The 12,500-nt window shown below is 60.9% G+C and overlaps 2 non-coding genes across 2 annotated transcripts; both read right to left on the minus strand.

The window, feature by feature from the left end:
- Nucleotides 1-832: 832 nt before the first annotated feature.
- LOC142794415 (5.8S ribosomal RNA) lies at nt 833-985 on the minus strand. The gene has a single exon (XR_012892322.1). It is a non-coding gene; the product is annotated as a 5.8S ribosomal RNA (ribosomal RNA).
- A 1,719-nt stretch (nt 986-2,704) lies between these two features.
- LOC142794419 (small subunit ribosomal RNA) lies at nt 2,705-4,519 on the minus strand. The gene has a single exon (XR_012892325.1). It is a non-coding gene; the product is annotated as a small subunit ribosomal RNA (ribosomal RNA).
- Between the last annotated feature and the right edge of the window lie 7,981 nt (nt 4,520-12,500).

Below are 12,500 nucleotides of genomic sequence, written 5' to 3' on the forward strand. Positions count from 1 at the left end.
AAACACCGCCGAGGCCAGTCGCCGCCGCCGCAAGGGCAGCCACGCAGCCTGGCGAGAGGCATCGTCTCGTGTAGCGTCGCCCCCGCCCCAACTGGAGTGGCCCAGTTTTTTGAACGGGACGGGAACTGCGAAGCACTTAGACCGACGGCGGACTACGACGAGAACGCCTTAAGCTTCGCCAACGTTTCGCCAACTCGTGCGGGAGACTTTTTCCGCTTCGCGGCAAGTCGTCGCGCCGTGCTCTCCGCATCAACCGCGTACGCAGCGAACCGCAAACGTCGGGCGCAGCCTCCTCACCTCCCTGCGCTTTGCGCGCGAACGTTCCCTGTTCGCGCGGCAAAGCCTGGAGGAGGCACGGCCCCGCAGCGTGTTCGAGCGCCCGGTCTACGGGACACCCTGCTTACTTCGAGGGCAACAAGCGCAACGCAAGGCTGCGATCTCGCGCACTTTGCGCACGGCTGGAGAAGCTTTGCTGGCCGGCTTTCGCTCCTCGTGTTTACCGTGCGTTAAAGTTGCGCGTCCGTGGCTCTCGCAGCTCTTGCGCGCCCGGTCGCAGAGAGGAGTACGCAACCTCGACCGCACTTTCCCTGCAGGCTTCCTTCCGACTCGAAGTCCTGCGGCGGTCTCAACGAGGTGCCACATCCTCAATGCAGTCGGTCGCCCCCGTTTCGGTTGGGCTCTGGCACGACGGTCGCCACCGTCTCGCCCTTGAGTGGCCGCTGTTGGCGCTCGCTGTGAGGTGTTCAGCGTGCTGTCCGTGTTGCCGACGCGGTCAAAACGAGTCGACGGCTCACGTTCCCTTGTGCGCCGAAGGCTCTCTTGATATGTGATCCGACCCTCAGACAGACGAAGCCAAGGGAAGACCCAAGGCCGCAATGTGCGTTCAAAGAATCAGTGCTCAGTGTGTCCTGCAATTCACACCAAGTCTCGCAGCTGGCTGCGTTCTTCATCGACCCGAGAACCGAGTGATCCACCGCTTAGAGTCGTGAAAAAGTGTTTGTTCAATTCCGTACAGTCAAAACCAAACGTTTCTGGCACTCGGCCAAACAGTGGCCAAGAAGGGCGCTTTTCAGCGCACGCTTGGACTCCAAAACTCTGCCGCGCCTTTTTCGGCTGCCGCAAATCGAGCAAACGGTGTGTTTCGGACGGCGTTTCGCTTCCGCTACTTGCGAGTGCTTTCGTGGTCCACCCCTCTATAAATACTCGGGAGGCGTCGAAGCCGGTTCTCCAAGCCGGACCCGTAGGTATCGTTGTGTGCTCGCTCTCATTGGCCCGCCTAACCAGAAAATGCCTGCGGTACACCCATTTGGATAAGAGTGCACGCAGATGCGGGCCTCGACGGCTACACATTTCCTCGGGCGGCCGCCTCCCGGCCTCCGTGGAGCGCGGGATGCACGGTCCCATCGACAAGCCTCTCCCGTTTTTACCGTGGCGTCGCGGTTCACCACGGCGGGCGGGTCGGTCTCCTCCGCATAAAAAGGGGGACCCCCGCTTTTTGTTCCACGAAATCGCACAAGCTTTTTTCGCATCCACGGTTTGCCACCGCACACCAAAATGCCGATCCGGCTGCCTACTTTAGCCAACAGGTGGAGCCAGGCGCGCCGTACTTGCGCGGCACTTCCCACGTCCACCGAAGTCGGTGCCAAGGACCACTTTCGGCGCCGGAGCCGCGTACGAGCCTACTCGAGGCGGAAGAACGAAGCCAGCAAGGGCCTGGCCGCAAGTGCGTTCAATTGTCGGGACGTCCAAGTCCCTCGTTCTTCCGTGCTTCCTCTTTCGGCAAGTCGTTGCGGCACCTTCCCAAAGCGCGCAGACCCGCTAATCGCGACGAGCGCGACGTGGCCGTGCCGCCTTTCCCTCGGCAGCAAGCAAAACGCCTGGCAACGTCGACGCTCCCCTAACCGCGATCTCGCACCGTGTTTCGTGTGGCGAATTCAAAAGCCGGCCGGCGCTGCTGCAACCATTACGGTCGGTACGCATACGCCGCGGAGGGCGGGACGGTCATCGGAGCGTGCGGTTCCTCCATCGAGTACTGCGCACCTCGGCCGTCGCATCGCCGTGCCATGACCGGCCGCGCGTCAACGCGAACCGGTGCCAGCGAGATCCCTCGCCTGCAAGAACCGACCGGCAGCCTCCGTCACCCGAGGACGCGGAGGCGCTTGCCGCGGACGGCGGGACGGTATGCACTGGTGCACAGCGGACCCGTCACATCGCCAGTTCCTTGACCGACCGCCGACGCTTGTGCCGTTCCTCTCGTACTTGGCAGTCGCCGCGCGATTGTCGGGTCTCGTTCTTGCACGCTCGAACGGTCGGGAGGGCACTCGGCTGGCGTTTCGGGAACGCGCAGCCTCGCCTTCTACCGACGTAACCACGACTCGCCGTTCGCGCTCCGCCGCTCCTGTTTACAGTACTAGGCGGTCCCGCAGCGGTCGGGTCGCGCATTTCGAGCGCTTCGAGCCACGGTGCAGTGGCGGGTCGAAAGCCGACCTATGAGTGCGTTGCGCCGTTTGTACCCGCGTCCGCCACCTGGCCGACCGTCCAAGGTCGCGGTGTTGGCGTCCGCTGGGCGCAACAATTTGTCACGGGGTGCCGCTCCACATTCAGGCAGCCCCGTGGGGAAAAGCCGACCCCGCGTCCAAACGGGGTCAGCGGCAGAAAGTGTCGGGCGCAGACGCAGCTGAGGCGCTCACCCTTCACAATCCGTTAATGATCCTTCCGCAGGTTCACCTACGGAAACCTTGTTACGACTTTTACTTCCTCTAAATGATCAAGTTTGGTCATCTTTCCAACAGACCGGCGCAACCGAAAGGCCGCGCCGGACATCGGTCCGAAGACCTCACTAAATCATTCAATCGGTAGTAGCGACGGGCGGTGTGTACAAAGGGCAGGGACGTAATCAACGCGAGCTTATGACTCGCGCTTACTGGGAATTCCTCGTTCAAGGGGAACAATTGCAAGCCCCTATCCCAATCACGAAAGAAGTTCCACGGGTTACCCAGTCTTTTCAGACAGGGATAAAGACACGCTGCTTCCTTCAGTGTAGCGCGCGTGCGGCCCCGGACATCTAAGGGCATCACAGACCTGTTATTGCTCTGTTTCGTGCGGCTAGGAGCCGCTTGTCCCTCTAAGAAGGTTGTAAGGTGCTGGGAACCCCGCACCTATTTAATAGGCTAGAGTCTCGTTCGTTATCGGAATTAACCAGACAAATCGCTCCACCAACTAAGAACGGCCATGCACCACCATCCACCGAATCAAGAAAGAGCTCTCAATCTGTCAATCCTCCCAGTGTCCGGGCCGGGTAAGTTTTCCCGTGTTGAGTCAAATTAAGCCGCAGGCTCCACTCCTGGTGGTGCCCTTCCGTCAATTCCTTTAAGTTTCAGCTTTGCAACCATACTTCCCCCGGAACCCAAATACTTTGGTTTCCCGGAAGCTGCCCGCCGAGTCATTTGAGTAACTCAGGCGGATCGCTGGTTGGCATCGTTTATGGTCAGAACTAGGGCGGTATCTGATCGCCTTCGAACCTCTGACTTTCGTTCTTGATCAATGAAAACATTCTTGGCAAATGCTTTCGCAGTAGTTCGTCTTGCGACGGTCCAAGAATTTCACCTCTAGCGCCGCAATACGAATGCCCCCGTCCGTCCCTTTTAATCATTACCTCGTATTCCAAAAACCAACAGAACAGAAACGAGGTCTTGTTCTATTATTCCATGCAAGTTTATTCAGGCGACTCGCCTGCGTTGAGCACTCTAATTTTTTCAAAGTAAAAGCACCGGCCATCTCGAGGCACACAATGAAGTGCACCAAGAAAGAACCGGCATGATGTTCAGTCCGAGCCGTCGCATCGGGTAGATGCACTACTCGTCTGGAACTGAGATCCAACTACGAGCTTTTTAACCGCAGCAGCTTTAGTATACGCTATTGGAGCTGGAATTACCGCGGCTGCTGGCACCAGACTTGCCCTCCAATTGATCCTCGTTAAAGGATTTAGAGTGTACTCATTTCAATTACGGGGCCTCAAAAGAGTCCCGTATTGTTATTTTTCGTCACTACCTCCCCGTGCCGGGAGTGGGTAATTTGCGCGCCTGCTGCCTTCCTTGGATGTGGTAGCCGTTTCTCAGGCTCCCTCTCCGGAATCGAACCCTGATTCTCCGTTACCCGTAACAACCATGGTAAGCAAGTAACCTACCATCGAAAGTTGATAAGGCAGACACTTGAAAGAAACGTCGCCGGCTCGTGGCCATGCGATCAGCACAAAGTTATCCAGAGTCACCACACAATACGGGCCGAAACCCGATCGATCTTGGTCTAATAAAAGCACCCGTTACCCAAAGGGCTCCAGGCTCACTGCATGTATTAGCTCTAGAATTGCCACAGTTATCCAAGTAGGAAGAAACGATCTAAGGAACCATAACTGATTTAATGAGCCATTCGCGGTTTCGCCTTATTTCGGCATGTACTTAGACATGCATGGCTTAATCTTTGAGACAAGCATATGATTACTGGCAGGATCAACCAGGTAATCGTTCGACTGCGCGTCCGTCCTCGCCCTCGGCGGGCCGGACGCAGTCTGTGTGCGGCGGAGGCCACCTTCAGGCGCCCCAACACGCTTATTTTGCACTCCGAGATGACGGCGTTCGAGCTCGCTACGGCACAACCTTCCCGAAAGACGAGTGGGAGCCGTGCGGCAAGAAGCACGTTCATGCTCGCTCTTTTTCGTTGCATCGACTCGGTCGCGCCGTGCGGGTTGCCCAAGCCCGCTGCACTGTCGGTGGACCGGCCGGAACTAGCAACGGAGCCGAGACTGCAAAGCCGCCAGACGACGGGTCACGCCCGCGTCTTCGGCGCTTTCGCATCTGAATCGCCCGAGGACGACACGGAACACACCTCGATATCGTGGTAAAACGGCACCGTCCGACAACCAGCCCCTAACGCATCAAGCGGATGAGGCTGCAGACGACTGCCGTGGATTCCCCTGGAGCAGACCCGAGGACACGCTTGACGAGGCCGAAGCCCGCCGCATATCAGACACCCGGTCGCTTTCGCGTACGCCGCTCACGAGAACCCCCACATAATAGCAGCGATAAGTACCCAGACCTCCTTGGGCCCTAATACGAGCGTACTCGAGAAAATTTCACCGCGGGTGTGCCCCGAAACGTGTGGCATGTTGAGCGTGCCACAAGTCTACGTCGCTCTCAAACCCGCCGAGGTCGTAGAATTTGCGACCCTACTCACGAAATTCCCACCGAGGATACGGCCGCAAACGTACCGCACCTTGGGTAGGCCACGAGTTTGTGCAACACTACGCTGACGGCACAGCACCGAGGTCGTGCGCGCACGCACGGGAAAATTCCGCCGCGGTTTCTGCCGAAAACGTGAGGCACCACGACTCTCCGCAAGTTCGCGTCGACTGCGAAAGACCGAAGTCGTGAACGACGTGTCCGCTACTCGCCGCCGACACGCTGGACACCAAACGTACAACGACTCGACGGCGTCGTAGAGGCCCACGACGCGGTTTTCCTTAACGACGTCTCGGCGTGGCACCGACAGGTTAGAACGGCCGACCAACGTTCCCTGTCCGCCGTTCGGCTCAGTCGAAGGGCTCGGCGACTTCGGCAACGCTGCGAAGCCGCACGGTGACGCACGCCATGTCCCCATTTTTTTTTTTCTTTCTGCGTCTGCCGGGGTGCCCCTATAATAGCAGCGATAAGCACCCAGACCGCCGTGGGTCGCTCGCCCCGGCTGACGTGGTTTTTCGTACTCCTGCGGCGGTCGCCGTCAAGCACGTCCAAATACGCTACTTTCGTGGGCGCATTCACGCTCTTTCGCTTCGCCGGAGTGCCAGCACTCACTCTGCCAAAAACGGCGAACATCCGAGCGGCGGTTCCCACTTTTGCGTCGGCGTCGCAAACCCCGCCCCGGCAGACGAGGTTTGCCGTACTCGTGCGACGGTGGCCGGCGGGCACGTCGAAAGACGCCGATATCGTGCGCGAATTGGCGCACCTTGGCTTCACCGGAGTGCCGCCACTGACTCCTCCAAAAACGGCGAAGATCCGAGCGGCGCTTCCCACTTTCGCATCGGCGTCCCGAACTCCGCCCCGGCTGACGCGGTTTACCGTACTCGTGCGACGGTCGCCGGCGAGCACGTGGAAAGACGCCGATATCGTGCCCGAATCGGCTCCGTTCGGCTTCGCCGGAGTGCCAGCACTGGCTCGGCGAAAGACGACGAACATCCGAGCGACGGTTCTCACTATTGCGTACGCGTCGCAAACCCCGCCCCGGCAGACGCACTTTGCCGTACTCGTGCGACGGTCGCCGGCGAGCACGTAGAAAGACGCCGATATCGTGCCGGAATCGGCCCCGTTTGGCTTCGCCGGAGTGCCAGCACTCACTCGGCCACAAACGGCGAACATCCGAGCGGCGGTTCCCACTTAGCCGTCGGCGTCCCGAACTCCGCCCCGGCAGACGCGGTTGCCGAGCTCGTGCGACTAGCGACCGCGAAGCCGTCTCGCGACGCCGCTTTCGTGCGCGGCTCCCACTGCGACCTGGGTCACCCGAGGTCGACGAGCAAAAAAGAATGTCGAAAAAAATTTTTTTTTTTTTTGCGTCTGCCGGGGTGCCCCTATAATAGCAGCGATAAGCACCCAGACCGCCATGGGTCGCTCGCCCCGGCTGACGTGGTTTTTCGTTTTCCTGCGGTGGTCGTCGTCAAGCACGTCCAAACACGCCACTTTCGTGGGCGCATTCGCGCTCTTTCGCTTCGCCGGAGTGCCAGCACTCACTCTGCCAAAAACGGCGAACATCCGAGCGGCGGTTCCCACTTTTGCGTCGGCGTCGCAAACCCCGCCCCGGCAGACGAGGTTTGCCGTACTCGTGCGACGGTGGCCGGCGGGCACGTCGAAAGACGCCGATATCGTGCGCGAATTGGCGCACCTTGGCTTCACCGGAGTGCCGCCACTGACTCCTCCAAAAACGGCGAAGATCCGAGCGGCGCTTCCCACTTTCGCATCGGCGTCCCGAACTCCGCCCCGGCTGACGCGGTTTACCGTACTCGTGCGACGGTCGCCGGCGAGCACGTGGAAAGACGCCGATATCGTGCCCGAATCGGCTCCGTTCGGCTTCGCCGGATTGCCAGCACTGGCTCGGCGAAAGACGACGAACATCCGAGCGACGGTTCTCACTATTGCGTACGCGTCGCAAACCCCGCCCCGGCAGACGCACTTTGCCGTACTCGTGCGACGGTCGCCGGCGAGCACGTAGAAAGACGCCGATATCGTGCCGGAATCGGCCCCGTTTGGCTTCGCCGGAGTGCCAGCACTCACTCGGCCACAAACGGCGAACATCCGAGCGGCGGTTCCCACTTAGCCGTCGGCGTCCCGAACTCCGCCCCGGCAGACGCGGTTGCCGAGCTCGTGCGACTAGCGACCGCGAAGCCGTCTCGCGACGCCGCTTTCGTGCGCGGCTCCCACTGCGACCTGGGTCACCCGAGGTCGACGAGCAAAAAAGAATGTCGAAAAAAATTTTTTTTTTTTTTTTGCGTCTGCCGGGGTGCCCCTATAATAGCAGCGATAAGCACCCAGACCGCCATGGGTCGCTCGCCCCGGCTGACGTGGTTTTTCGTTTTCCTGCGGTGGTCGTCGTCAAGCACGTCCAAACACGCCACTTTCGTGGGCGCATTCGCGCTCTTTCGCTTCGCCGGAGTGCCAGCACTCACTCTGCCAAAAACGGCGAACATCCTAGTGGCGGTTCCCACTTTTGCGTCGGCGTCGCCAACCCCGCCCCGGCATACGCGGTTTGCCGTACTCGTGCGGCGGTGGCCGGCGGGCACGTCGAAAGACACCGATATCGTGCGCGAGTCGATGCTTCTTGGTCTCGCAGGAGGGCCGCCACTCACTCCTGCAAAAACGGCGAAGATCCGAGCGGCGCTTCCCACTTTTTCGTCGGCGTCGCAAACCTCGCCCCGGCAGACGCGCTTTGCCGTACTCGTGCGACGGTCGCCGGCGAGCACGTCGAAATACGCCGATATCGTGCCCGAATCGGCCCCGTTTCGCTTCGCCGGAGTGCCAGCACTCGCTCGGCCAAAGACGACGAACATCCGAGCGACGGTTCCCACTATTGCGTACGCGTCGCGAACCCCGCCCCGGCAGACGCGGTTTGCCGTACTCGTGCGGCGGTGGCCGGCGGGCACGTCGAAAGACGCCGATATCGTGCACGAATTGGCGCTCCTTGGCTTCACCGGAGTGCCAGCACTCACTCGGCCAAAAACGGCGAACATCCGAGCAGCGGTACCCACTTAGCCGTCGGCATCCCGAACTCCGCGCCGGCTGACGCGGTTGCCGAGCTCGTGCGACTAGCGACCGCGAACGCGTCTCGCGACGCCGCTTTCGTGCGCGGCTCCCATTGCGACCTGGGTTACCCGAGCTCGACCAGCAAAAAAGAAGGTCGAAAATTTTTTTTTTTTTTTCTGCGTCTGCCGGGGTGCCCCTATAATAGCAGCGATAAGCACCCAGACCGCCGTGTGTCGCTCGCCCCGGCTGACGTGGTTTTTCGTACTCCTGCAGCGGTCGCCGTCACGCACGTCCAAATACGCCACTTTCGTGGGCGCATTCGCGCTCTTTCGCGTCGCCGGAGTGCCAGCACTCACTCTGCCAAAAACGGCCAACATCCGAGCGGCGGTTCCCACTTTTGCGTCGGCGTCGTAAACCCCGCCCCGGCAGACGCGGTTTGCCCTACTCGTGCGACGGTCGCCGGCGAGCGCGTCGAAAGACGCCGATATCGTGCGCTAATTGGCGCTCCCTGGCTTCTCCGGAGTGCCGCCACTCACTCCTCCAAAAACGGCGAAGATCCGAGCGGCGTTCTCCACTTTCGCATCGGCGTCCCGAACTCCGCCCGGGCTGACGCGGTTTACCGTACTCGTGCGACGGTCGCCGGCGGGCACGTCGAAAGACGCCGATATCGTGCCGTAATCGGCCCCGTTTGGCTTCGCCCGTGTGCCAGCACTCACTCGGCCAAAAACGGCGAACATCCGAGCAGCGTTTCCCACTTTCGCATCGGCGTCCCGAAGCCCGCCCCGGCAGACGCGGTTTGCCCTACTCGAGCGACGGTCGCCGGCGATCACGTCGAAAGGCGCCGAATTCGTGCACGAATCGATGCTTCTTGGTCTCGCAGGAGGGCCGCCACTCACTCCTGCAAAAACGGCGAAGATCCGAGTTGCGCTTCCCACTTTTTCGTCGGCGTCCCGAACTACGCCCCGGCTGACGCGGTTTACCGTACTCGTGCGACGGTCGCCGGCGGGCACTTCAAAATACGCCGATTTCGTGGGCGCATTCACGCTGTTTCGCTTCCCCGGAGTGCCAACACTCACTCTGCCGAAAGCGGCGATCATCCGAGCGGCGGTTCCCACTTTTGCGTCGGCTTCGCAAACGGCGCCCCGGCAGACGCGCTCGTGCGACGTACTCGTGCGACGGTCGCCGGCGAGCACGTCGAAAGACGCCGATATCGTGCTCGAATCGACCCCGTTTCGCTTCGCCGGAGTGCTGCCAGTCACGGCGCAGAAAACGGCGAACAAGTGTTTTTTTTTTTTTTTTTCCTAGAATTTGTGTTATAGAAGGCACATTTGATATCGGACGATAATTTTCAACTTTATCACGCGCACCGATTTTCGTGTAGAGGTTTGCAAGTTTATGGGAATTTCTCCACTTGGAATAATGCGATTTAGTAGTACTACGAGAACTTCATGGATGTACTCAAGGGTACGGGGCAAGTCAGTTACGTCAACACCTGCAGATTTTTTACACTTCAAACTGAAAATTGTTGGTTGTGAGTCCTCGTGTGATATTAAAGGCCGATTCGCTAACACATAGAACAAAGAAAGAAAGGAAGAAAAAACGCCCGCGCTCGCTCAAGAAACCTGGGTTCGCAACAAGTGGCAACAACAAGCAACCGAGCGAGTGCGCCAAAACCCGTGGCGGCCGAACAAACGCGAAGTCCCAACCGCGTCAGCCGGGGCGGCACGGGACAGGAAAAATCACTTCAGCCGGGGCGGCGGGGCACCGAATAAACCTCGTCACCTCGTCGCAGGATAAAAGAGGAAACAAAAAGTCTAAACAGCGTCTGCTGGAGCGAATGCGTAATAAAACAACAACAACAACAAAAAAAAAAAACACCCGCGCTCAAGAAGTCTGCAATCACCACAAAAGGCGACTGTGACCGAGCAGCGTCAGCCGGGGCCGTGCGGAAACGGAAAAACCGCGACTACCGGGGCGTCGAGGCACCGAAAAATCCACTTCAGCCGCGGCGAAAAAAAAAAACAAAAAGAAAGACGGAGGGGGGGGGGGGGAACCACGTCTGCCGGGGCGAAGGAAAAAAAAAAAACGCGTCTGCCGGGGCGAGCCCGGGTGCGGCACCACCGGGAAAACTGTGGCAAACAGACATGGCGATCGAGTGAGTGGGCCGCCAGCCAGGCTCAGCCAAAAAGTGCAAAGTCCGAACTGCGTCAGCCGGGGCGGCAAAAACCACGTCAGCCGGGGCGGCGCAAAAAACCGCGTCTGCCGGGGCGGCACGAAACCGCGTCAGCCGGGGCGGCGCGAAAACTGCGTCAGCCGGGGCGAAAGAAAAAAAAAAAAAAAACGCGTCTGCCGGGGCGAGCCCGGGTGCGGCACCACCGGGAAAACTGTGGCAAACAGACATGGCGATCGAGTGAGTGGGCCGCCAGCCAGGCACAGCCGAAAAGTGCAAAGTCCGAACCGTGTCAGCCGGGGCGGCAAAAAACCGCGTCAGCCGGGGCGGCGCAAAAAACCGCGTCTGCCGGGGCGGCACGAAACCGCGTCTGCCGGGGCGGCGCGAAAACTGCGTCAGCCGGGGCGAGCCCGGGTGCGGCACCACCGGGAAAACTGTGGCAAACAGACATGGCGATCGAGTGAGTGGGCCGCCAGCCAGGCTCAGCCAAAAAGTGCCAAGTCCGAACTGCGTCAGCCGGGGCGGCAAAAAACCGCGTCAGCCGGGGCGGCGCAAAAAACCGCGTCTGCCGGGGCGGCGCGAAAACCGCGTCTGCCGGGGCGGCGCGAAAACTGCGTCAGCCGGGGCGAAAGAAAAAAAAAAACGCGTCTGCCGGGGCGAGCCCGGGTGCGGCACCACCGGGAAAACTGTGGCAAACAGACATGGCGATCGAGTGAGTGGGCCGCCAGCAAGGCTCAGCCAAAAAGTGCTAAGTCCGAACTGCGTCAGCTGGGGCGGCAAAAAACCGCGTCTGCCGGGGCGGCACGAAACCGCGTCAGCCGGGGCGGCGCGAAAACCGCGTCTGCCGGGGCGGCACGAAACCGCGTCAGCCGGGGCGGCGCGAAAACTGCGTCAGCCGGGGCGAGCCCGGGTGCGGCACCACCGGGAAAACTGTGGCAAACAGACATGGCGATCGAGTGAGTGGGCCGCCAGCCAGGCACAGCCGAAAAGTGCTAAGTCCGAACTGCGTCAGCCGGGGCGGCAAAAACCGCGTCAGCCGGGGCGGCGCGAAAACCGCGTCTGCCGGGGCGGCACGAAACCGCGTCAGCCGGGGCGGCGCGAAAACTGCGTCAGCCGGGGCGAGCCCGGGTGCGGCACCACCGGGAAAACTGTGGCTAACAGACATGGCGATCGAGTGAGTGGGCCACCAGCCAGGCTCAGCCAAAAAGTGCTAAGTCCGAACTGCGTCAGCCGGGGCGGCAAAAACCGCGTCAGCCGGGGCGGCGCAAAAAACCGCGTCTGCCGGGGCGGCACGAAACCGCGTCAGCCGGGGCGGCGCGAAAACTGCGTCAGCCGGGGCGAAAGAAAAAAAAAAAACGCGTCTGCCGGGGCGAGCCCGGGTGCGGCACCACCGGGAAAACTGTGGCAAACAGACATGGCGATCGAGTGAGTGGGCCGCCAGCCAGGCACAGCCGAAAAGTGCCAAGTCCGAACTGCGTCAGCCGGGGCGGCAAAAAACCGCGTCAGCCGGGGCGGCGCAAAAAACCGCGTCTGCCGGGGCGGCACGAAACCGCGTCAGCCGGGGCGGCGCGAAAACTGCGTCAGCCGGGGCGAGCCCGGGTGCGGCACCACCGGGAAAACTGTGGCAAACAGACATGGCGATCGAGTGAGTGGGCCGCCAGCCAGGCTCAGCCAAAAAGTGCCAAGTCCGAACTGCGTCAGCCGGGGCGGCGCAAAAAACCGCGTCTGCCGGGGCGGCGCGAAAACCGCGTCTGCCGGGGCGGCGCGAAAACTGCGTCAGCCGGGGCGAAAGAAAAAAAAAACGCGTCTGCCGGGGCGGCAAAAAACCGCGTCTGCCGGGGCGGCACGAAACCGCGTCAGCCGGGGCGGCGCGAAAACCGCGTCTGCCGGGGCGGCACGAAACCGCGTCAGCCGGGGCGAGCCCGGGTGCGGCACCACCGGGAAAACTGTGGCAAACAGACATGGCGATCGAGTGAGTGGGCCGCCAGCCAGGCACAGCCGAAAAGTGCTAAGTCCGAACTGCGTCAGCCGGGGCGGCAAAAACC

This window comes from Rhipicephalus microplus, unplaced genomic scaffold, assembly GCF_043290135.1.
Source record: "Rhipicephalus microplus isolate Deutch F79 unplaced genomic scaffold, USDA_Rmic scaffold_419, whole genome shotgun sequence".
Lineage (NCBI taxonomy): Eukaryota > Metazoa > Arthropoda > Arachnida > Ixodida > Ixodidae > Rhipicephalus > Rhipicephalus microplus.